This window comes from Ranitomeya imitator, chromosome 2 (assembly GCF_032444005.1).
Source record: "Ranitomeya imitator isolate aRanImi1 chromosome 2, aRanImi1.pri, whole genome shotgun sequence".
Lineage (NCBI taxonomy): Eukaryota > Metazoa > Chordata > Amphibia > Anura > Dendrobatidae > Ranitomeya > Ranitomeya imitator.
Genome location: NC_091283.1, coordinates 726990696 through 727015250, shown reverse-complemented (window position 1 = coordinate 727015250; position 24555 = coordinate 726990696). Strand labels below are relative to the sequence as shown.

The window sequence follows — 24555 nt, the reverse complement described above, 5'->3', positions numbered from 1 at the left end:
AGTATGTATGTAGCATGTATGTACATGTATGTACCTGTATGTAGCATGTATGTAGTATGTATGTGGTTTTTTTTCATTTAACACATTAGTCGGATGATGGGACTACTACTGTCACATCATTGGCTAATGTGTCAATCACTGTCACTGTAGTAGGCATCGTCCGATGGGACTTATAGTCCCATCGGACGATGCCTGCACACAGGCACAGAGCCCCAAAACGCAGCACAGAGCCCCGGCATGCAGCACAGAGCCCCGCATGCCTCACAGAGCCCCGCACGCCGCACAGAGCCCTGGCACGCCACACAGAGCCCCGCACGCCGCACAGAGTGCCGGCACACACACACAGAGCCCCGCATGCCGCACAGAGCCCTGGCACGCCACACAGAGCCCCGGCACGCCGCACAGAGGCCCAGCACACCGCACAGAGCCCCGCCACACACGCACAGAGCCCTGCATGCCGCACAGAGCCCTGCATGCTGCACAGAGCCCCGCACGCAGCACAGAGCCCTGGCACGCCACACAGAGCCCCGCACGCCGCACAGAGTGCCGGCACACACACACAGAGCCCCGCATGCCGCACAGAGCCCTGGCACGCCACACAGAGCCCCGGCACGCCGCACAGAGCCCCAGCACACCGCACAGAGCCCCGGCACACACGCACAGAGCCCTGCATGCCGCACAGAGCCCTGCATGCAGCACAGAGCCCCAGCATGCCGCACAGAGCCCTGGCAGGCACACACAGACCCCTGGCAGGCACGCACAAACCCCCGGCAGGCACACACAGACCCCCGAGAGGCCCATACAGATCCCTGGCAGGTCCGCACAGACCCCGCCTGCACACACAGACACACACAGTGTCAGCCCACGCACCACCCACACTCTTCCCTCCTCCAGAACAGGATGTACAAGGACAAAAAGGGCTTATTTACATTCCAATATTTGTGTCCCATTGACTTGCATTGGTATCGGTTATCGGTATCGGCGATATCCGATATCGACCGATCCAATCCGATACCGATACTTCTGGATATCGAAAGGTATCGCTCAACACTAGTTGTCAGTAAAAAGAAGGTAGGAGTATTTAAAACAAGAAAATGATAAGGGTGCCCGTCCATACTTATGCACCTGTCAAATTTTGTTTGAATGCAGATTGCACATTTTCTGTTAGTACAATAAACCTAATTTCAAGGCAGAAACATTACTGTGTCCAGCAGTTATTAGATATATGAAACTGAAATAGCTGTTGCAAAAAAAACAATTTTTATAAAACATTAAGCTTAAGATTAATAGGGAAGCCCAAACTTTTTCATATGACTGTAACTCCCTAACAAAAAAAAAGTTTTGGTTCCAAAATTGTGCTGATGTAAAGTAGACATGTTGGAAATGTTAGTTATTAAGTATTTTGTGTGACATAACTCTGTGATTTAAGGGCATTAAAATTCAAAGTTGGAAAATTGCAAAATTTTCACCAATATGTTTTTTTCACAAACAAATGCAAGTCATATCAAATAAATGTTACCACTGTCATGAAGCGCAGTATCCATCGAGCAGCGAATGCCAATGGTGCACACTCCGATGTCAGCTGCCGAGCTGCACAGTGGCTACAAAGACCCTGGGCGACGTCGGAGCAGAGGAAAGGTGAGTAGAAAGCTTTTGCTCTTAATTATGCATTAGGGGCAGAATGGGGACACATACACTGGGATTGGGGACCATGTAAACCTGGATGGGGACATACATATGGGGACAAGCACAGCAGCCTTGCAGCGCTGGAGTCCTGGGTTCAAATCACACCAAGGACAACATCTGCAAAGAGTTTGTATGTTCTCTCCATGTTTGCAAGGGTTTCCTCTGGGTATTCCGGTTTCCTCCCACTTTCCAAAGACATACTGATAGGGATTCTAGATTGTGAGCCCCAATGGGGACAGTGATGATAATGTGTGCAAACTGTAAAACGCTACGGAATATGTTAGCGCTATATAAAAATAAAGATTATTATTATTATTATTATTATTATTATTATTATATACCAGGAAGGGGGCATATATACCAGGATGGAGAACACGTGGACCATACATACCAGGATGGTAAGCAAAGAACTGCTTCAGGAAACAGGAAACCTCCAGTTAATGTAGTTAAATGTGTAGAGTTAAGGTACCGTCACACAGTGCAATTTTGATCGCTACGACGGCACGATTTGTGACGTTCGAGCGATATAGGTACGATATCGCAGTGTGTGACACGCTCCTGCGATCCGGGACCCGCTGTGAATCGTACGTCGTAGCACATCGTTTGAAACTTTCTTTCGTCGTCTAGTGTCCCGCTGTGGCGGCATGATCGCATAGTGTAACAAAGGTGTGCACGATATTGTATACGATGTAAAGGGCGGAGGAGTTGGCTACGTAGGAGCGCTGAATTCTCCACCTCCCAAGTGCTGATTGGGCGGTACAATACTGTGCGCTCATTCGACAAAGGACTATTGTTCCCAGCGGATAAAACCGGAGCTCTCGAGCGCGCTATTCATTTCTCTCTGTAGCACGTGCTGTAAACAGAACTCCTAAATTCGCTGGATTTCCTGGACTTTTCTTCTACTACTAGACTTTTACCGCAAAAGGTATGTATAACGCTTCAGCGTAGCATATGTTGCGCTTCAACGTGGATAAACGCTGTAGCGTGGTCGATTGTTCCTTTATGGAGAGTAGGGTAGGCCTGAGAACCTCAGGTACACAGCTGTAGCGTGGCCCAATTAATTCTTTTACAGATCGAGATGGTTGACTGCCCCATTTAATACCAGTAGTAACATATATAGTTATTAGATCAATGGTCAGAACATTGTTTTGTAAGCACGTGTATTTATTGTACGTTTGATTTCTTTTTAGGAACTATGCTCACTTCCGATGAGAGTTCTGTTGTTGCTGCTGCCCTGGTGTTTCAGGCAGCACGTCTCCAAGAGGAGAGACGTCCTAAACGAAAACGTCGCATGTGGACCCGGAGCTGGCTGCAGAAAAGATCCTCATTGTCACACATGGGTCTCATAAGAGAGTTACGTGACAATAACCCTCATGATTTCAGAAACTACCTTCGGATGTCGGAGGAATCCTTCAAAATAATACTGTCTGCTGTTATGCCACTCATACAAAGGTGTGATACGCCGATGCGTGCAGCCGTGCCCGTGGATGAAAGGTTGGCGGTGACACTGCGGTTCCTGGCAACAGGAAGGTCTCTTCAGGATTTGCAGTTTTCCGCTGCTGTTTCCAGACCTTTCCTGAGCGTTGTGATTCCGGAGACATGCGAGGCCATTGTGCGCAGCTTAAGGCATTATATGGAGGTACTACTATATTTTATTGGCTGCTGTGTTATGTCGATATATTATACTAGCTATTTAACCCGTTCTACGCCCTGTTTACGCGCATTTCTATTGGTATATGTTCTACATCCTATCATGTGCTGCTCCCATCCTGCGCCCCCATTCAGACATGTGCTGCTGTGATCCTGCGCCTCCATTCTGACATGTGCTGCTACCATTTTGCGGCTCCATTCTGATATGTGCTGCTCCAACCCTGCGCCACCCTTCTTTTATTTGATGCTCCCAACCTAATTTTATTGATTATATAATTTAGATATATTGTTTAGCACCCCCTCTGAGTCACCGAAGCCATCTGATAAAATGGCTGCCTGCATACTCAGGGTTGTTGACTTTGTTATACTAATCCATACTGCGCCTCAATCACTGTAGGATGTCCACATGAGAGTGTATGTGCATAATATATTTGACCTAATTTGTACATGTTTCCTTCTCATCTTGCAGTTTCCCAAGACGGCGGATGAGTGGAAGAGGATTGCTTCCGATTTTGATGAGCTGTGGCAGTTTCCAAACTGCGGTGGTGCATTAGATGGAAAGCATGTGCGCATCACGCAACCAGCCAACTCTGGATCCTTCTTTTTCAACTACAAAGGATATTTCAGTGTGATCCTCATGGCCCTTGTCAATGCGAACTATGAGTTTGTCGATGTAGATGTTGGCATGAATGGTTGAGTCTCCGACGGTGGTGTTTTTGAACACACTTCATTTGGGGAAAGCTTGAGGAACAATGAACTGCTGTTGCCACTAAATGAAGACACAAAAGCAAACCTAAATTTTGTCTTCATCGCTGATGAAGCTTTCCCTCTTCATCCACATTTGCTGAAGCCATTTGCACAGAGAACACTCACACCGGAGCGCAGAATCTTTAATTACCGGTTGTCGAGGGCCCGTCGTGTGGTTGAAAATGCCTTTGGGATTATGGCAAATCGGTTTAGAGTGTTCCACACAGCTATCAACTTGAAGCTGCCGTCTATAGACTTTGTGGTTTTGGCATGCTGTGTGCTCCATAATTTCCTGAGACGTCATGATACGAGCTCCTATTCTCCTCCTTCTTTTATTGATGCAGTGGACGCAAGAACCGGAGATATTGTGCCCGGGGAATGGCGTACACAACCTGATAATTTTACAGCTCTTCAAGCACTTGGATCTGGCAGACAGGCAGACGATGCAAGGGACTGTCGCGAAAAATACTGTCAGTACTTTAATGGTTCTGGAGCTGTACCCTGGCAGGATCGCGCCGTATAAAAAAAAATTTTTTTTTGCTTTGCTGTCATATAAACCTCTCTAACTTAAAGTAAATGTGATGCCTATTAAATGGTGCTGTTAACCCTTATAGCTTGGTAAACATTAAAGAAAGAATGCGAAGATTTTTGGGTTTTTTTGTAACAATTTCTTGGTTTAAAATTATTTAACAACTAAATATAACATAACCAAAAAAAAAAAATTATCTCCTTCCACGGCCCAAGAGGTGTCGCAGCGTCACGCCCTGCTGCTCTACTTGAGCCTGGAGGAGCGCTGCTGTCTGCTGCAGGAGCGCTGCTGTCCGCTCCAGGCGCAATTGTCTCGCCAGGAGCTCTCTTACGGTGGGCGGTTCTGTGGATAGAAGAGGTTGGAGAACCAACGTTGAATCCGCTGAAAATACATCTCGACCTCTGTGGCAGGACCAAATTTTGTGTGTTGTAAATTTCTATTTGGTCTGGCACCACAGGGCGATGTTAATTTTATTAAATTTTACAGTTTTAGTTGTCTATTGTGACATCCAGCAGAAAACCACTCGTATTATGTTGATACTTACGGAGAAGGGACGCCGGTTCCTCATTGCCAGAACCAGAGGTGCTAATTTCCCATCCCAGCGATCTGGACACTGCTGCAGCACCGAAAAGGAAATAATAACAGATCTGGTTAACTATGGAACACGCCGTTGGGAATCGCTCGCTGTTTTGGTCACTTACGTCTGTTAGCTTCTGGGGAGAATGCCGCCGACCCGGGGGAGGAAGAGGAGTGTCGGAAGGGAGGTGTTGAGGGTGGTGTAGGGGTGCGAGGCCGTCTGCTGTCTGGTGGAGGCGTGGTAGGCCGCTGGGTCATTACTGCGTCTGTAATGTATTCAAATATTACCGCTACCCTCTTATGTCCCTTATGCAGTTGAAAAACTGTAATCAATGATTGTTAACTTACGTGACGTCCCGGGCTCTGGGCTCCCGCTGGTGGTGGATGCTGTGGTGCTTCTGGCAATGGCAGGTACCTGTTGCCGCCGCTGTCTCTCTACACATAAAGTTAACAAACGCAATCTTTAAATACACATGTAGAGTGCTGCAGATCAAAGCTAACAATATACTGAAACATAAAATTTATATAACACTTCACAGGGGTGCGAGGGTGCATGGTCGCAACAGATGGTGGAGGCGTGTTAGGCCGCTGGGTCATTACTGCGTCTGTAATGTCTTCAAATATTTCAGCTACCCTGTTATGTCCCATGTGATGTTAAAAAAAATGCAATCAATGATTGTGAACTTACGTGATGTCCCGGACTGTGGGCTCCCACTGGTGTCTGAAGATGTGGTACTGGTGGCAATGGTGGGTCTCACTTGCCGCCGCCGCTGTCTCTCTACACCTAAAGTAAAGAATCACAATGTTTACACACAAATGTTGAGTGCTGCAGATCAAAGCTTACAATATACTGAAACATAAAATAGAGATCACACTTTACAGGGGTGCGATACTCTGACATGTCTGTGGGCTCTGGTGTTCAATGGTCTTCCTGTCTTTGGAAAACGTATCATTTCATCAGTAGGCCACCCTCCTCCGATATTATTTTTGGTCAATTGAGAAACTAAAAATTACGGACATCTTAATAATTTCAAGATGGTGGTTGAGATTAGGGAACCCGACAAGTTTTCTCACGGACAACGCATATTCTGCTTGGAAAATAACTAAATTTTTAAAAAACGGGGCATGTGTTTTAATGCATTTGAGGTGAAGTTGGCAACCATGAGCGCAAGCCTCCCTCACAAACCCCCCCCCCCTCCTGACAGCGTGCATCTCCCAATCCCCCCATACTAGTACTTGCCTCGCCTTGCCTCCGCACGCAACTCAGCAAACATTTGTGGCGTTTTATAGCGGAGGTCAGCCCATTTTTTACGCAGCTGAAGCTGACAGCGGCAGACGCCAAACCTCCTCTCCATCATTCTGGTAATGTGGCCAAGCACTTCCCGCTTGTGGATGTGTGGGTGGGCAGGGCGGCTCTCCTGACCCTCATAATCCAGGGCATCCATCTGACGAATAAAAAAAAGGAGCTCTGGCTGCCCCAGCGGAGCAGAACGCATTCTCGCCGCCATTTTAGATGGAATGACCCTGAACAGCAACGCCCACAGGAGGAGCTTGACTACGCCGTCCTGCCGCCAGATCGGCTTCGCAATAGCGTTGCAGTTTATGGACAGCGTCACATTTGTGACGCATGAGCGGTACGGAATGAACGCACATAGTAAAAGCCGTTCGAAGGATGGTTATATAACGCCGGAGCGTCACGTAATGTACGCTCGTGGTCTATGACGGCGTGATGACGTTACAGCGTTCCGGCGTGCCTGCGCTAGCTTGTTTTGGATCCCTGACATCCTGATAATGGCTGCCAGTCGCCGTGATCCTCCTATGGGCATCCCAGAGCTCAAGTTCCTTATTGGAACAATGGATCGGATGCAGTATGAAACAACAGGGCTGGTGCTGCACCGCAACCAGCACAAGGACGAAGTTGTCCGTGTGGTGTCTGAGGGCCTCAGGAAGCGGTTTGGGATAACTCGCAGTAAGGCCCAGATTGTGAAAAAATGGGGCGATCTGAAGTCCAAAAGCCCAGAGCGCCTGCAGGAGCTTCGCAAGGAGATTCGCAGAGGTCAGTACGCAGGTACCCAAAATTAGGGCACGCAGAAGGGTTAATTGGGTGATTCATGGGAATGGGGGGTACGCTGCATGGATTTGCATAGGCCTTTGGGCCAGTATGAACGTTGCAGAGCCACAAAGTGTCACAGCTATTGGGGCAGTTTGAACGTTGCAGAGCCACTATGTGTCACAGCTATGGGGCAGTTTGAACGTTGCAGAGCCACTATGTGTCACAGCTATGGGGCAGTTTGAACGTTGCAGAGCCACAAAGTGTCACAGCTATGTGGCAGTTTGAACGTTGCAGAGCCACTATGTGTCACATCTATGGGACAGTTTGAATGTTGCAGAGCCACAAAGTGTCACAGCTATGTGGCAGTTTGAACGTTGCAGAGCCACTATGTGTCACATCTATGGGACAGTTTGAACGTTGCAGAGCCACTATGTGCCACATCTATGGGACAGTTTGAACATTGCAGAGCCACTATGTGCCACATCTATGGGGCAGTTTGAACGTTGCAGAACCACTATGTGTCACAGCTATGGGGCAGTTTGAACGGTGAAGAGCACTATGTGGCACAGCTTTCTGCTGACCAAACTTTTTTTTTTCCTTCACAGAGGCCAAGAGACAGCGCCGCCGCCACAAGGCATCCCACACGGCCTCTTCTGTCCCAGTGCCCTCCGGGTCAACAACAGATCCTAGTAGGTTCACACAATAATGTGATGAGGATTTGGTGGCAGGTCCCCTCGATACCCCCCCCCCACCTGCAGTCACTGTTGCCATTTATGTTTAAAATTTTTTATTTTTTTCCCTTCACAGAGGCAAAAACACAGCGTCGCAGCCACGAGGCTTCCCACACGGCCTCTTCTGTCCCAGTGCCCTCCGGGTCAACAACAGATCCTAGTATGTTCCCACAATCATGTGATTTTGATTTGGTTGCAGGTCCCCTCTTCCAAATCCCCCCCCCACCCCCGCAGTCACAGTTGCCATATCTGAAGACCGAACTTTATTTTTTCCTTCACAGAGGCAAAAACACAGCGCAGCAGCCACGAGGCTTCCCACCCCGCCTCCGATGTCCGTGCGCCCTCAGGGTCAACGGCACAACAACCTAGTAGGTTCACACAATAATGTGATGAGGATTTGGTGGCAGGTCCCCTCGATCCCCCCCCCCCCACCTGCAGTCACTGTTGCCATTTATGTTTAAAAATTGTTATTTTTTTCCCTTCACAGAGGCAAAAACACAGCGTCGCAGCCACGAGGCTTCCCACACGGCCTCTTCTGTCCCAGTGCCCTCCGGGTCAACAACAGATCCTAGTAGGTTCATACAATAATGTGATGAGGATTTGGTGGCAGGTCCCCTCGATCCCCCCCCCCCACCTGCAGTCACTGTTGCCATTTATGTTTAAAATTTTTTATTTTTTTCCCTTCACAGAGGCAAAAACACAGCGTCACAGCCACGAGGCTTCCCACACGGCCTCTTCTGTCCCAGTGCCCTCCGGGTCAACAACAGATCCTAGTATGTTCCCACAATCATGTGATTTTGATTTGGTTGCAGGTCCCCTCTTCCAAATCCCCCCCCCCACCCCCGCAGTCACAGTTGCCATATCTGAAGACCGAACTTTATTTTTTCCTTCACAGAGGCAAAAACACAGCGCAGCAGCCACGAGGCTTCCCACCCCGCCTCCGATGTCCGTGCGCCCTCAGGGTCAACGGCACAACAACCTAGTAGGTTCACACAATAATGTGATGAGGATTTGGTGGCAGGTCCCCTCGATCCCCCCCCCACCTGCAGTCACTGTTGCCATTTATGTTTAAAAATTGTTATTTTTTTCCCTTCACAGAGGCAAAAACACAGCGTCGCAGCCATGAGGCTTCCCACACGGCCTCTTCTGTCCCAGTGCCCTCCGGGTCAACAACAGATCCTAGTAGGTTCATACAATAATGTGATGAGGATTTGGTGGCAGGTCCCCTCGATCCCCCCCCCACCTGCAGTCACTGTTGCCATTTATGTTTAAAATGTTTTATTTTTTTCCCTTCACAGAGGCAAAAACACAGCGTCACAGCCACGAGGCTTCCCACACGGCCTCTTCTGTCCCAGTGCCCTCCGGGTCAACAACAGATCCTAGTAGGTTCATACAATAATGTGATGAGGATTTGGTGTCAGGTCCCCTCGATCCCCCCCCCCCCACCTGCAGTCACTGTTGCCATTTATGTTTAAAAATGTTTATTTTTTTCCCTTCACAGAGGCAAAAACACAGCGTTGCAGCCACGAGGCTTCCCACACGGCCTCTTCTGTCCCAGTGCCCTCCGGGTCAACAACAGATCCTAGTAGGTTCATACAATAATGTGATGAGGATTTGGTGGCAGGTCCCCTCGATCCCCCCCCCCCACCTGCAGTCACTGTTGCCATTTATGTTTAAAATTTTTTATTTTTTCCCTTCACAGAGGCAAAAACACAGCGTCGCAGCCACGAGGCTTCCCACCCCGCCTCCGATGTCCGTGCGCCCTCAGGGTCAACAGCTCAACACCCTAGTAGGTTCACACAATAATGTGATGAGGATTTGGTGGCAGGTCCCCTCTTCCCTCTTCTAAAAAATTATTTATTTATGAATGCTGACAGCACCTTTTTTTCCATTAAAAGAGGCAAAGAAACAGCGCCGCCACCCCGAGGCATCCCAGTCACCGCAGTACTGTCCCCCTGATGCTCTTCCGGGCTTCTCTCTTTCGGAGAATATGTCCCCAGACGAGGTCTTGCCACGTAAGTTTTCCCTACACGTTAAAGATTGTCACTCACTGCCTCTCTCTATGTAACCCTGTACAGCAAGGGCCGTTTCAGAGCCTTCCGCCGCCTCAGATGTTTCATTCATCCTGTACGCTATTATGGGGATGTGATCACAGCCCACTATCAGGATAATACTGTGGTATTAATGTTAGGTTTTTATGCTTTGTCACCAACAGCAGCCGGCAGTGTGACCATCCTGGATGTAAAAGCCAGGATTGAAAGGCTGTGCGAGACTCTGGCGCACATTCACAAGCAGCAGAATCTGGCAATCGTAGAGTTGCAGAAGATAAAGGACATGTGCCACCAGTTGTAGGGGGGACAATACTAAATAGTATTACTGGTTTTAAAAATGTTATGTTGTTAAATTAAAAAAAATTATTTAAACTAATATTCATTTTTTCTTTGTTTTAGTTAAGTTTACATTAGTTTGTTACGTTAATTTCTGCCCTCATACTGTGCTGTGGACCCATTTTGTCTCAGTGATCTGGAAGCCGGTATAGAAAGGCTAATCCACACTATGGCGCGTATTCAGGAGCAGCACAATGTGGCAATGGAGGAGCTGCAGAAGCTGCGGGACATGTGCCAGCAGTTGTAGGCGGGCCAATAATACATTTTTGGTTGTTACAATAAAAATATTTAGTTTAACTATCATTCCTTTTTTTTGTATTAGTTAACTGTACATGAATTTGGTACGTTAATTTGTGCCCTCATACAGTGCTGTGATCGAGACACACCAATCAAAAAGTAGTGATAGAATTTCTAACAAAAGCTTTTTTTTGAAACATTATTTTAACAAGACAATAAAATAAAAAGGAATGTAAAAGAAGTGAGGAAATCACAAATTATGATACGACGATTGTTCCGGCTGATAACTTTGGTGCCTGATGGGCGAAGCCATATGTGAAGGTATATTTATTTAACTATATATGTGAAGGTATTGGCGTGTAGGAGTTATTAGGTGGTGGCTGGCCGAAGTGGGAAACGTGAGCATTGTGTCGCATCGATGTCTGACACTGTGACCAACCATTGTAATTTGATGGCTCTGTCCGCTGTATTGGCCGGCAAGAGACCAAACAAGTGTTCTTGTCCAAATCGCCATCTGTACCCTTGTTTACTGCTTCCATAATCAGACGCTCTGCTAGTGTTCTTTGGTTCTCGTCCATTTTGGCCAGTTTGTCAACCACATAGTGTCCAAACCCCTGCAACGCAGGGCTAACATTGCTTGTCAACACCTTCTTTGCAAGGCTCAATAGTTCATGCGAGGCGTCTGAGGTGGCTTTCCGTTTTCTTGGACCTTGCCTCGATTGAGTCCTGGCAGGTGCAGCCTCCACTAAATCAGTTGTCGTGCAGTCCTGTGAACAGTCCAGTGTACTGTCCTGCGCACTGTCATCCTGGGGGGGAAAAAAAAAAAAGTTATGAACCCGGCAACAAAAAGTTGTACCACCATAACCGCATCCAAACTATATATTCGTAGTAGGTAAAAAAAGGTTATAATATATTTTAAGCTTAGTAATATTCTTTAACCCTCCCTTTTATTTATTACTTTGAACTACACTGTTCTGACTGCTAGGGGAACCTGATGAATATTTTATAGTCTAAATAGTCTCAACAAGAGTACATCGGCAGCTTGAAGCGATACTATTTTCTATATTGCTTAGATGGTATGGTTTAGATATATCGCCATTTCATACATATTAAGTTCCCCATATAATACTTGACTGCGACAGGGTTACTTATGTGTACATGTTTTTGTAATAACTTCAAACTGATGTGATAATCAGAAGTATAAAACATAAAATGCAGAGAAAATTTATGTAATTATAGGACACATTGGTGAACTTTCGTCCAAAGAGCTACTTACTTGTAGCCCTTGTGACTCCTGCTCGGCGTGGTTCTCCGAAACTATTTGTTCCACAGGTGCCAACAAGCGAAGACACGTGGAAGTCCGTGGCACCCCTTGGTCCCTCAGAAAATTAAGATGTTCAAAATACCAAAGTTTTGGCACATAAACATCTTCAGTGGAAGCTCCGGACCTTGTAGTCTGAAGAACCTTGTTCAGCTCCTTCCTCCACACCGTGCGGAGCGCCTGGATTTTCTTTTTAATAACCGCTTCGTTTGCTGCCTCTTCTGGTGCATGACGATTGTAAAGCTCAATGAGCTTTAAGTAACCCTCCCTCCTCTTTTCCCTGTTACAATAGTCTGGAGATTTGATTTTCCAGAGGCAGGGAAAAGACTGGTAAATCTCGATGAAATCCCTGATGAACTCCACACGATTTGACATCTGAAAAATAATTATAAAAAAAATAACACGGTTGACAAAGAGTCCTTTAAACAATACTTGTGCCAGTGTGCCAAACGCTTAACAACAGCAGCCACACAAAGCGCTCATGCCTACCATCGCTTGTTCCATCTGCCACGCCATAGGCCACCATAACCCAAAACAGTGTACCGCCCGCTTCCCTACAGCAGCCACACAAAGAGCTCATGGTGACCATACATTGTACCATCTGCCACGCTGTAGCTCACCAGACACAACCGGTCATAACCAGTCACAACAGCGTACCATCCGCATCGCTTCAGCGGCGGAACGAAGCGGTCATGCCGACCAAACTGCGTTCCATCTACCACGCTGTAGCCCACCAGTCACGACCAGTCACAAACAGTCACAACAGCGTACCATCCGCATCGCTTGTTCCATCTGCCACGCCATAGGCCACCATAACCCAAAACAGTGTACCGCCCGCTTCCCTACAGCAGCCACACAAAGTGCTCATGGTGACCATACATTGTACCATCTGCCACGCTCTAGCTCACCAGACACAACCGGTCATAACCAGTCACAACAGCGTACCATCCGCATCGCTTCAGCGGCGGAACGAAGCGGTCATGCCGACCAAACTGAGTTCCATCTACCACGCTGTAGCCCACCAGTCACGACCAGTCACAAACAGTCACAACAGCGTACCATCTGCCACATTGTAGCCCTCCAGTCACAACAGTGTACCATCCGCTTCGCTTCAGCGGTGGAACGAAGCACTCATGCCGACCATACAGCGTTCCATCCACCACGCCCAAGCGGTTTACATACCTCGAAGCAGCGGTGCAAAGCGTGGTATATTCAGCGCAGTACAAAATTCCGATGTCCAGGTCCACCAAGTGTCCAAGTACGAAGTGAAGAAAGGAAATTTTGAAAGCAGTGAGGTGGCATTGGGAACAATAGCGCTCAGGTGACAAATTTTCCAACCAATTGTGTGCACAGAACCTTTGGCCTATCAGCACACTAGCTAGTAGCACAACACGCCCCTAGTGAACAACGTCACGCACAGATTATGCAAAATTTGCTCTGAATCGTCTTGTGTGACACGACCGTACGACAGTCCCATACGACTTCTACATCGCAAATACGTCATGATTTTATCGCTTCAGCGCCGTGCATCGTGTAGTGTGACCGCAGTCTACGATGTTTGAAACGATAATTAAGCAACGATGCAACGTCACAAATCGTGCCGTCGTAGCGATCAAAATTGCACTGTGTGACGGTACCCTTAATCTTGACTGACAGAATGCATAACTTGTACAAGAATGAGATTGAACTGAATATTTCATTTAAATTATGCCAATGGAGAGCATGCTTTAGAATGTAAAGGCTTTGCGTGCAATTTAGAGAAAGGTGGTATACAATATAAGATAAAATTAAATTAAATTTGCTCTAAATCAAAATTTTGACTTCTGTAATCATACTATATGTATACAAATATCACCTAAACATTGAAATTGCAACACCAAGAAGGAAAAGTCAAGTCATTATGAAACCCACAGGATCAATAAACACGTTAATGATATGATGATTCAAAACATCTAAATTTATTCAGAATCAAACAAGATTTTGAAATATATTTACTCATACATCTAGACATGATATAATTGAGGTTAATGTTTGTCTGTGGACTGTTCTACCATTCTGAATGCACTTGGACAAATCATCAAAATCTGCTGCTCCTCATGCAATTTCCCAACTAATGACACCCCGAATGAGCTTTACAGGAGACAAGTCCAGAGATGATACACAGTAGCAACCAAAAGTTTTGCATTTTTTTAAAGTGTGATTTCTTCTGTCTGATTCTTTTGATTTCCAGGTCATTTTAGTAAACTGGAGGCAAATAGTTGTTAGCTATAAGGATGAAAATTGTGTTTGACATTGTTTTATCCTTTTATGTGATAGTTTCCAACATTTGCTGGGCCGAATATTTGCATGTTTTGTAATGGATTATCGAATTTTACCTACCGTATTTTCTGGCGTATAAGACGACTGGGCGTATAAGACGACCCCCAACTTTTCCATATAAAATATGGAATTTGGGACATGCCCGCCGTATAAGACGGGGGTCATCTTATACGCCCAGTCATCTTATACGGCGTGTGGTTCCCAGGGTCTGGAGGAGAGGAGACTCTCATTCAGGCCCTGGGATCCATATTCATGTAAAAAATAAAGAATAAAAATAAAAAACATGGATATACTCACCCTCTGACGGGCCCTGGATCACAGCGCTGCAAGCGTCTACCTCCGTTCCTTAGAATGCGGTGAGTGAAGGACCTTCAATGACGTCGCGGTCACATGAGCGGTCAGGTGACCTTCGATGACGTCGCGGTCACATGAGCGGTCAGGTGACCGGTCACCTGACCGCTCATGTGACCACGACGTCATTGAAGGTCCTTCACTCACCGCATTCTAAGGAACAGAGGGAGACGCTTGCAGCGCTGTGATCCACAGCCCGTCCGAGGGTGAGTATATCCATGTTTTTTATTTTTATTCTTTATTTTTTATATGAATATGGATCCCAGGGCCTGAAGGAGAGTCTCCTCTCCTCCAGACCCTGGGAACCACACGCCGAAATGCAGGATCGCTCCATGCACATGCCGTACCCAGCGTATAAGACGACCCCCGACTTTTGGGACAATTTTTAGGGGTCAAAAGGTCGTCTTATACAGCGGGAAATATGGTACTTTTGTCATGTTGTTTATGTGTTTTTCGGATACAAAATGCAAAGACAAAGCGAAATTTATCTCCAGATGTCAGGAAGTTTATTATTCTGAAAGTGAAGTCAGGCAAAAGCCAAAAAGAGGTAGCTATGGAATTCAACTGCTCTCAGAGTCAAGTGTCATGTATAATAAAGAAAGAAAAAAAGATTATGGAACAGCTTGCAAACTAAGAAATGGACTACCACTGAAAACTTCCTGCACAATTGATCTCATTATTAAGAACAAGTCAGTACGTGATGTCCATAAAAGTTCTGCACAGATTTTGATCGCCACTGTAGGCTATGCTTAGGCCACAGAGACTGTTTACAGTAACACAAGCAGCATACGTCCTGATGTTGCTATGTTGAACAACCGTTCCTGGAAAACTTTAGAAAAATGGCTGTATCACTAGTTCATGATTGACACATTATGTACTATATGTCAAATGCCACATGTCAAGCCTAATGTCATACAATGTCTATACAAAACCAACAGAAGGTGTTTGCGCACAATTGGACAGCAAGGCAAACATTCAACTAGTGGTGTTCCATTGACCTTATGCCAAGTCTTTCAAAGGCTATCATGATGCTGAACAAGACTTCAGTGGAGGCTAGAATAGAGATCTATCCTGCTTAGTAATACAATGAAGAGCCTTCATGACATGAGAGAATGTCACACTAGTGTTACTCATGGGATTATAGTTTGAGGTAACGCAATGTCCAGTAGCCAGACCCCTTTAGACTTAATTTCACGTATAATATATGATTGTGTAAACTAGTGGTATAGCCATTCCTCCAAAGTGTCCAAATAAAACGCAAGCCCACATGTTGGTTATGCTACAGTGAGCAGCCTACATGTGCCTAAAAGTGATAACATATCTGCAGCATCTACTGGTTTGCCTCACCTCATGCACACCTGGGATGTCAATACAAAGGGCAATTACAAAGGGAGCTGTCAGTAGTAGATCTTGATGATTTGCATGCTCAAGTACATTCAGCATACCAGAAAATATCACAGGCAACCATTTATTATAAAGAAGAGTTGATATCTACAAACATCAGAGCATAATAAAGATAACATATAAAAAAAGATAACTTTTTGCTTAGTTTAATTCCTTCAGCCTGCCATGTGGTCTAAAGAGCCATCTCTTCATTTCCCCATTGTGCTCTGCATCTATTAGGCTACTTTCACACATCAGGTTTTTGCCGTTAGGCACAATCCGGCAAATTTAAAAAAAAACGGATCCGCTTTCTTTTCCGCTGGATCCGTTGTATTAGCACTGCAGAGTTTTATTAGTGCTGGGTTGTGCCTGATCGCCACACGCTTCATCCGTTTTTTGCCGGATCCATCTAAAAATAGTTTTCCGGTGGCCAGAGAAAACGTTCACAGGAACGTTTATTCTGTCCGGCGGAAAAAACAGCCAGCGAATGACCTGGCGAAAAACGTATGAAACATGTGTTGAAATGATGAATCTGGCAACTGAATCCAGTTTTTCATGCATTTCCCCATTCAAATCATATATATATATATATATATATATAAATATATATATATATATATATATATATATATTTTATTCTCCCTCCCCCAGGAACAGGAAAAACGGATCCGGCGCATTAGTTTTTCACAATTTGCACCGGATCCATTTTTTTAAAAAATCGCAGGATTATGCCTGCAGGCAAAAAACTGATGTGTGAAAATAGCCTTAGCCTGTTCCCTCTAGGTTGAAAATTCTGACCTTGAATAGACCTTGGAGGTCACTGCATGTCATGATGTCTCTGATGTGCAATACCCTGTCACTTCAGATATCACTGGTTTACAGCGACAGATATGAGCCTGAGGACCGCAGCATCTGATTTCTCCTACTGCTATACTGGTTAGAAGCACTTCACCTTCTTATTAAAAGGTGTAAATTTCTTGGGCAGTGCAGGGGTTAATCTGCTCTGTTAAGAGCTTCTGGAGTTAAGGCTCTCAGCTGTGCACTGTTAGTCACTCCCATATCCTAAATAAACTGAGGCATGGCTAGCACTCATTGTCAGATATAGCTTTTACTGAATGGCTGGAGGTTGTTGTTGGTTATTTGAGTATTAATGGGTAGGTGTGAATACCTCTCTCAGGCTAACGACTGAATTTATGCATAGCTAGTATCCTGCTGCAATTAAACTGACACAGTAACATATCAACTTAATATCAATGATATAAAAAGAGATCCATTTAATATACGCTTGGTGGAAAGATTTAGAAATCTATGTCACTGAAAGGGACTTTCCAAAAGACCATAAAGAAAAAGTATCGCTTATCGAATTATGCGTTGGGGTGAGAGGGAAGTGCCATCCGTCTACCTACCTGTGCTCCTGTTCCTGACTAAGGTATTATATACTATTCTTATACACTGTAAAACTGATGGTACACACTTCCCCCTTCTGGGCACTCTGCTTTTTTACAGTTTTTTCTATACATGATTTTATTAATATGGTAAATAGAAATTGATTTTATATTTCACCTTCTGGTTCTCTTCATCGGCTTTTGTTATGTTAGCCCGATTTTGTGTTTCTACATTGTGGTATGAAGTACCAGTCTTTCAATATACAGACAATATTTGATAAACTAACTGGATAGATTATGTACTAAGTATCTCCATTTTTTTCTTATCAAGAGCAGTAATGCTATTCATATTTCATATACTTCATATTTTTACATGCTTTAGCATAGCAAAGTGCAACCTCTGATGCCTGAAAGCCTTGGTCAAGAATGAACAGAATAGAGCTCGGATGGTGGAAAGAAAAAGCCCTGAGGACTAGTCCTCTTCTTTCCACTGTCACATCTTCAACCTAATTTTTTTGGTCATGTCTTCCAGTAGCAAAACATGCCTCAGAGGTCATGATGCATTGCATCATCCACAACGCCACGAACTGCAATGCACATTGACAACCTAGTATTGGTTTAGAGTAAATAGGCTGGAAAATGTGGCTGTGAGGACTGAACAGTGGGCAGTGAGCAGTGGAAGGCGTGGACAAGTGAGGGGTGAGATGAGAATTAGGTTGGTTGGGACTTTTGCTAGCCGAATACGGTTTAGCCAAGAGGCAGCTAGACGGTCATCATTTTGCTGAATCAGCACAAAGTTCATTTATAATCATCTGTACAGTGGCTCAGTGGATAGCACTGCAGCGCTGGGGTCCTGGGTTCTAATCCCACCTTGGACAACATCTGCAAGGAGTTTGTATGTTCTCCCCGTGTTTGTGTGGATTTCCTCCAGGTACTCCGGTTCCCTCTCACATTCCAAAGACATACTGATAGGGAATTTAGATTGTGAGCCCCATTGGGGACAGTGACGATAATGTGTGAAAAACTGTAAAGCGCTGCGGAATATGTTAGCACTATATAAAATAAAGATTATCTGTATTAATAAAAAGGCAGATTTTTTTTGTTTAAGTAGAGTTCAATATCTCTCTGATAAAATTACTCATCTCTAATTTATAACCTTGTTAATAGCAAGTTGAGATGTATTGGTGTGTGTACTTCTACATGTACAGATACTGCTGAATTAATCAAGATGTTTTGAAATATTTATGACTAGTGTTGAGCATTCCGATACCGCAAGTATCGGGTATCGGCCGATACTTGCGGTATCGGAATTCCGATACCGAGATCCGATACTTTTGTGGTATCGGGTATCGGTATCGGATCAATAGGGATGTGTAAAATAAAGAATTAAAATAAAAAATATTGATATGCTCACCTCTCCGGCGGCCCCTGGACATCACGCTGGTAACCGGCCGGCTTCTTTGTTTAAAATGAGCGCCTTTAGGACCAGAGAATGACGTCGCGGCTTCTGATTGGTCGCGTGCCGCTCATGTGACCACCACGAGACCAATCAGAAGCCGCAACGTCATTCTTATTCACTAAACTCCTAATTCTAGGAATTGAGGACCTGCGAATGACGTCGCGGCTTCTAATTGGTCGCGTGGCGGTCACATGGGCGGCACGCGACCAATCAGAAGCCGCGACGTCATTCGCAGGTCCTAAAGGCGCTCATTTTAAACAAAGAAGCCGGCCGGTTACCAGCGTGATGTCCAGGGGCCGCCGGAGAGGTGAGCATATCAATATTTTTTATTTTAATTCTTTATTTTACACCTCACTATGGATCCCAGGGCCTGAAGGAGAGTTTCCTCTCCTTCAGACCCTGGGAACCATCAGGATACATTCCGATACTTGATGTCCCATTGACTTGTATTGGTATCGGATATCGGTATCGGCGATATCCGATATTTTTCGGGTATCGGCCGATACTATCCGATACCGATACTTTCAAGTATCGGACGGTATCGCTCAACACTATTTATGACCAATTCATTAAGGTACATTTTGCCAGAATTCTGGAATACATCTCTGGCACAGAGGCACAGAACTTTTAAAATGTGCCTAAATCATTCAGTGACATTTGCATTTTAATGAATTATGTGCAACACATGCCACCATGCTCTTTCACTAGCATTGGCATGTGCAACTACATTCTTACTATGTCAGGTATTTAGACAACATATGGAAAACTCAGTACGAATCAACCCCTGAGCCCAAAAAAGAGAACCAAAGAATACCAAAATATATCTTAATTTATTAACAAAATTAAAAGAAAAAAGGTATGATACATAAAATACAAAAAATACCCAGGGGAGACCAGAATAACACCCTCAGTCGTATTACATGAATATATGCCACAGAACACAGCAAAAATGAGAGCCTAATGCTTATTGAGGTTTGCTTATGCTATTATACATTAAAGCATTGCCAAAAATGCCAAATATATGAGGTGGAAATTAACCATTCAACAGTGCCCTGACAGGGCATACATCATAAACCATACTCATATAAAGCACAAATCATAGAAAATATTACCTCAAAGCCGTAAATCGTAGGTATGTTAGGGCAGTAAATTAGATGGTGCCGGGTGATTCGGTGCGCCCCTGTTGCCCCGACGCGCGTTTCACCCTTAGCTTCTTCCGGGGGCTAGCAACCAGGCAACCTCTACATGTACTTATGCCGGCTAACAGAGGTAAATCATTCAGCTATGGCAAGAAAAACTAAATCTCCGAGCACTAAAAAATACTAGGAGGACCCCCGAGCATGCTCGAGAAATCTCGAGTAACGAGTATATTCGCTCATCACTGTTAGGAAGCCTTTGCAGGTTTTTTTTTGTTAATTATTCTAATTTACTGAGATAATGACTCTTGGGTTTTCATTGGCTTTAAGCCATAATCAGCAACATAAATAGAAATAAACACTTAAAATAGTTCACTCTGTTTGTAATGACTTTATATAATATATGACTTTTACTTTTTGTATTGAAGAACTGAAATAAATGAAATTTTTGTTGATTATCTAATTTTTATAAGAAGCACCTGCATCTTAAATAAATGACAATTGGAAACATTACAAAAATTATGTAAAGTATTGAAAAACATTAACAAAGTGGTGAACAACCTTATAAGTGCACAAGACTTAGGCCATATTCATTAATTCAGTATTTCATCATTTTCATATTTTGGTCTACATGTTAATCCTGAATGTTTTCTATTATACTTTTCCTCTGATTGTACCACTCATGATTTTGTCTTTCAAATACTGATGTATAATACTGACCAAATACTCAATGTGTGAATGTGGCCTTACTTTTTATTTGCCACAAATGTTGCAAAATATAATACCCTTTTAATTTTTAATGCGGCTCTCGGATTGGTTCAGTATGACAATGTGGCTCTTGAACAAAAAAGTTTGTGCACTCCTGAATTAGCAGATCAAACAAAATGCAAGGAAGTTGTTAATAAAACAGATAACCAAAGGTAAAATATTATTACAGATGAATAAAAGCAAGTGATGAAAAATACATCAACATTAGTGTTGAGCGATACCTTCCGATATCGGAAAGTATCGGATATCGGAAAGTATCGGTATCGGATAGGATCGGCCGATATTCAAAAAATATCGGATATCGCCGATACCGATACCCGATCCCAATGCAAGTCAATGGGACAAAAATATCGGAATTAAAATAAACCCTTTCTTTCCTTGTAGGTTCATTCTACATGAAGGAAAACAACTAAGAATAATGCAGGATGTATTTGGGGTAGTGTTGAGCGATACCGTCCGATACTTGAAAGTATCGGTATCGGATAGTATCGGCCGATACCCGAAAAATATCGGATATCGCCGATACCGATATCCGATACCAATACAAGTCAATGGGACATCAAGTATCGGAATGTATCCTCATGGATCCCAGGGTCTGAAGGAGAGGAAACTCTCCTTCAGGCCCTGGGATCCATATTAAAGTGTAAAATAAAGAATTAAAATAAAAAATATTGTTATATTCACCTCTCCGGCGGCCCCTGGACATCAGCGGGAGGATCCGGCGTCCGGCACGGCTTCTTTCTTCAAAATGCGCGCCTTCAGGACCTGTGGAATGACGTCCCGGCTTCTGATTGGTCGCGTGCCGCCCATGTGACCGCCACGCGACCAATCAGAAGCCGCGACGTCATTCCTCAGGTCCTAGAAGGCGCTCATTCTAGGACTTTAGCTGAGGAATGACGTCGCGGCTTCTGATTGGTCGCGTGGCGGTCACATGGGCGGCACGCGACCAATCAGAAGCCGGGACGTCATTCCACAGGTCCTGAAGGCGCGCATTTTGAAGAAAGAAGCCGTGCCGGACGCCGGATCCTCCCGCTGATGTCCAGGGGCCGCCGGAGAGGTGAATATAACAATATTTTTTATTTTAATTCTTTATTTTACACTTCCGATACCGATACCCGATATCACAAAAATATCGGATCTCGGTATCGGAATTCCGATACCGCAAGTATCGGCCGATACCCGATACTTGCGGTATCGGAATGCTCAACACTAATTTGGGGAGGTGGCGGAGACATTAAAGTCATAGAGGTTTAGCCCAATCAAATAGAATAGCATGTTTTTTTTTTTTTTAAAGACGTTCGGAGTGACAAAGATATTGACTATGTAAATTTTTTTTTTATTTTGTCAGATATTGATGTTTCACTATTCCACGCCCTTCCCCTTCTTTTTTTTTACTTTTCCCACACTTTCATCTTCATCATCATCAGCATCTTTGACATCAACTTCTTCTTCACCTTATTCATCTTCTTCTTCATCCTTTACCTTTTTTTTTTTTTAGTACATTCTTCATATTTATTTTATTCAACTATTATTCTTCCTATTCTACATATTCATTTTATTCAACTGTTATTATTCTTCCTATTCTACTTCTTCATCATATTCTCATTTGTGACAGGCATTCCCGTAGTTGTTATCTATAAAAGTTGGAAGATTACACCTTCCGTTCTGCCAGTCACAAAAGTTACATTTGTCCACGTTCAGTTTGGCCTGCAGCATCAGGCTTTATCCAGGGGCACCACGAGGAGGAACGGACTCACCCCCATACACTGCTTAGTCTTCTTCTGCATATAATTTAGATAATATCTTTTGCTCTGATATTAAGTGTTATGCTTAATGTTCTTCTGCTCTTTGTTCTGCAGCCTCTTGTTCTTCTGCTTCTCGGTCTTCCATGTCGTCGTCTCCAGGGTCGTCGTCTCCGCCGTCGTCGTCTCCGCCGTCGTCGTATCCGCCGTCGTCGTCTCCGCCGTCGTCGTCGTCGGGGTGGTCTTCCGGGTCGTCGACGTTAGGGTCTTCAACTTGGAAATGTAGCAGAAGGTACAAGAAGGCTGAGAAAATGCCAAGAACCAGCTGATGGAACTGGAACTCGGATGGCTACCCGAAGGTTCAAGAGCCTATGGAACTACCGAGGACCAGCTGACGTTACTGGAACCCGGTTACTAAGCAGGAGGTACCCGTGCTAAAAAGCACTACCAAGGACCGCCTGACGTTGGCGGAACTCGGATACCCAGAAGGAGGCACCTAAGCCAAAGGCTCTGCCCGGAACCAGCTGACGGTACTGGAACCAGGATGGGGAGCAGAAGGTACAAGAGCAAAAGACACTGCCGAGAACCAGCTGACGGTACTGGAACCCAGATGGGTAGCCGAAGGTTCAAGAGCCAATGGAACTACCGAGGACCAGCTGACGTTACTGGAACCCGGTTACTAAGCAGGAGGTACCCGTGCCTGAAAGCACTACCAAGGACCACCTGACGTTGGTGGAACTTGGATACCCAGAAGGAGGCACCTAAGCCAAAGGCTCTGCCCGGAACCAGCTGACGGTACTGGAACCAGGATGGGGAGCAGAAGGTACAATAGCAAAAGACACTGCCGAGAACCAGCTGACGGTGCTGGAACCAGGTGGTGGACCCGAAGGCCCACAGGAGAGGAGAGAACAGCTAGGCCGCGAGGCAGCCGCAGTTACCAAACCCCAACAGTCCTACAGGGGGAGCTGGGCCTACTGGCACTACAGAACCAGCCTTAACTACCAATTCACGCAGCCCACATAGGAAGCTCCTAAACTGGAGGCACCCTGGAGTTGGCTAACCCGACCGCAACACGACGGGGCATGCATAGGCGTCTCAGCGAGCTTGACACAACCCGGAAACAGCTGACGGTGCTGAAACCAGGTTTGGCACGAGGGAGTACCTGTGACAAAAACACTGCCGAGAACCAGCTGGCGGTGCTGGAACCCGGATGCGTTGCCCCAGTGTGCAAGAGCCAATGGCACGACCGAGGACCAGCTGACGGTGCTGGAACCCGGTTACTAAGCTGTAGGTGCCCGCGCTTAAAAGCACTACCAAGTACCGCCTGGCGTTGGTGGAACTCGGATACCCAGGAGGAGGCACCTAAGCCAAAAGCTCGGCCCGGAACCAGCTGACGGTGCTGGAACCAGGTGGTGGACCCGAAGGCCCACAGGAGAGGAGAGAACAGCTAGGCCGCGAGGCAGCCGCAGTTACCGAACCCCAACAGTCCTACAGGGGGAGCTGGGCCTACTGGCACTACAGAACCAGCCTTGACTACCAATTCACGCAGCCCACATAGGAAGCTCCTAAACTGGAGGCACCCTGGAGTTGGCTAACCCAACCGCAACACGACGGGGCAAGCATAGGCGTATCAGCGAGCTTGACACAACCCGGAAACAGCTGACGGTGCTGAAACCAGGTTTGGCACGAGGGAGTACCTGTGACAAAAACACTGCCGAGAACCAGCTGGCGGTGCTGGAACCCGGATGCGTTGCCCCAGTGTGCAAGAGCCAATGGCACGACCGAGGACCAGCTGACGGTGCTGGAACCCGGTTACTAAGCTGTAGGTGTCCGCGCTTAAAAGCACTACCAAGGACCGCCTGGCGTTGGTGGAACTCGGATACCCAGGAGGAGGCACCTAAGCCAAAAGCTCGGCCCGGAACCAGCTGACGGTGCTGGAACCAGGTGGTGGACCCGAAGGCCCACAGGAGAGGAGAGAACAGCTAGGCCGCGAGGCAGCCGCAGTTACCGAACCCCAACAGTCCTACAGGGGGAGCTGGGCCTACTGGCACTACAGAACCAGCCTTGACTACCAATTCATGCAGCCCACATAGGA

The 24555-nt window shown here is 45.7% G+C and overlaps 1 long non-coding RNA gene across 1 annotated transcript; it reads right to left on the bottom strand.

Annotated features, from left to right (window-relative positions):
* Positions 1-5328: 5328 nt before the first annotated feature.
* On the bottom strand, positions 5329-6121 carry LOC138667735 (uncharacterized). Its single transcript, XR_011318916.1, has 3 exons — positions 5877-6121; positions 5537-5623; positions 5329-5454 (listed from the first exon to the last, which is right to left on the bottom strand). It is a non-coding gene; the product is annotated as an uncharacterized lncRNA (long non-coding RNA).
* Positions 6122-24555: the final 18434 nt, after the last annotated feature.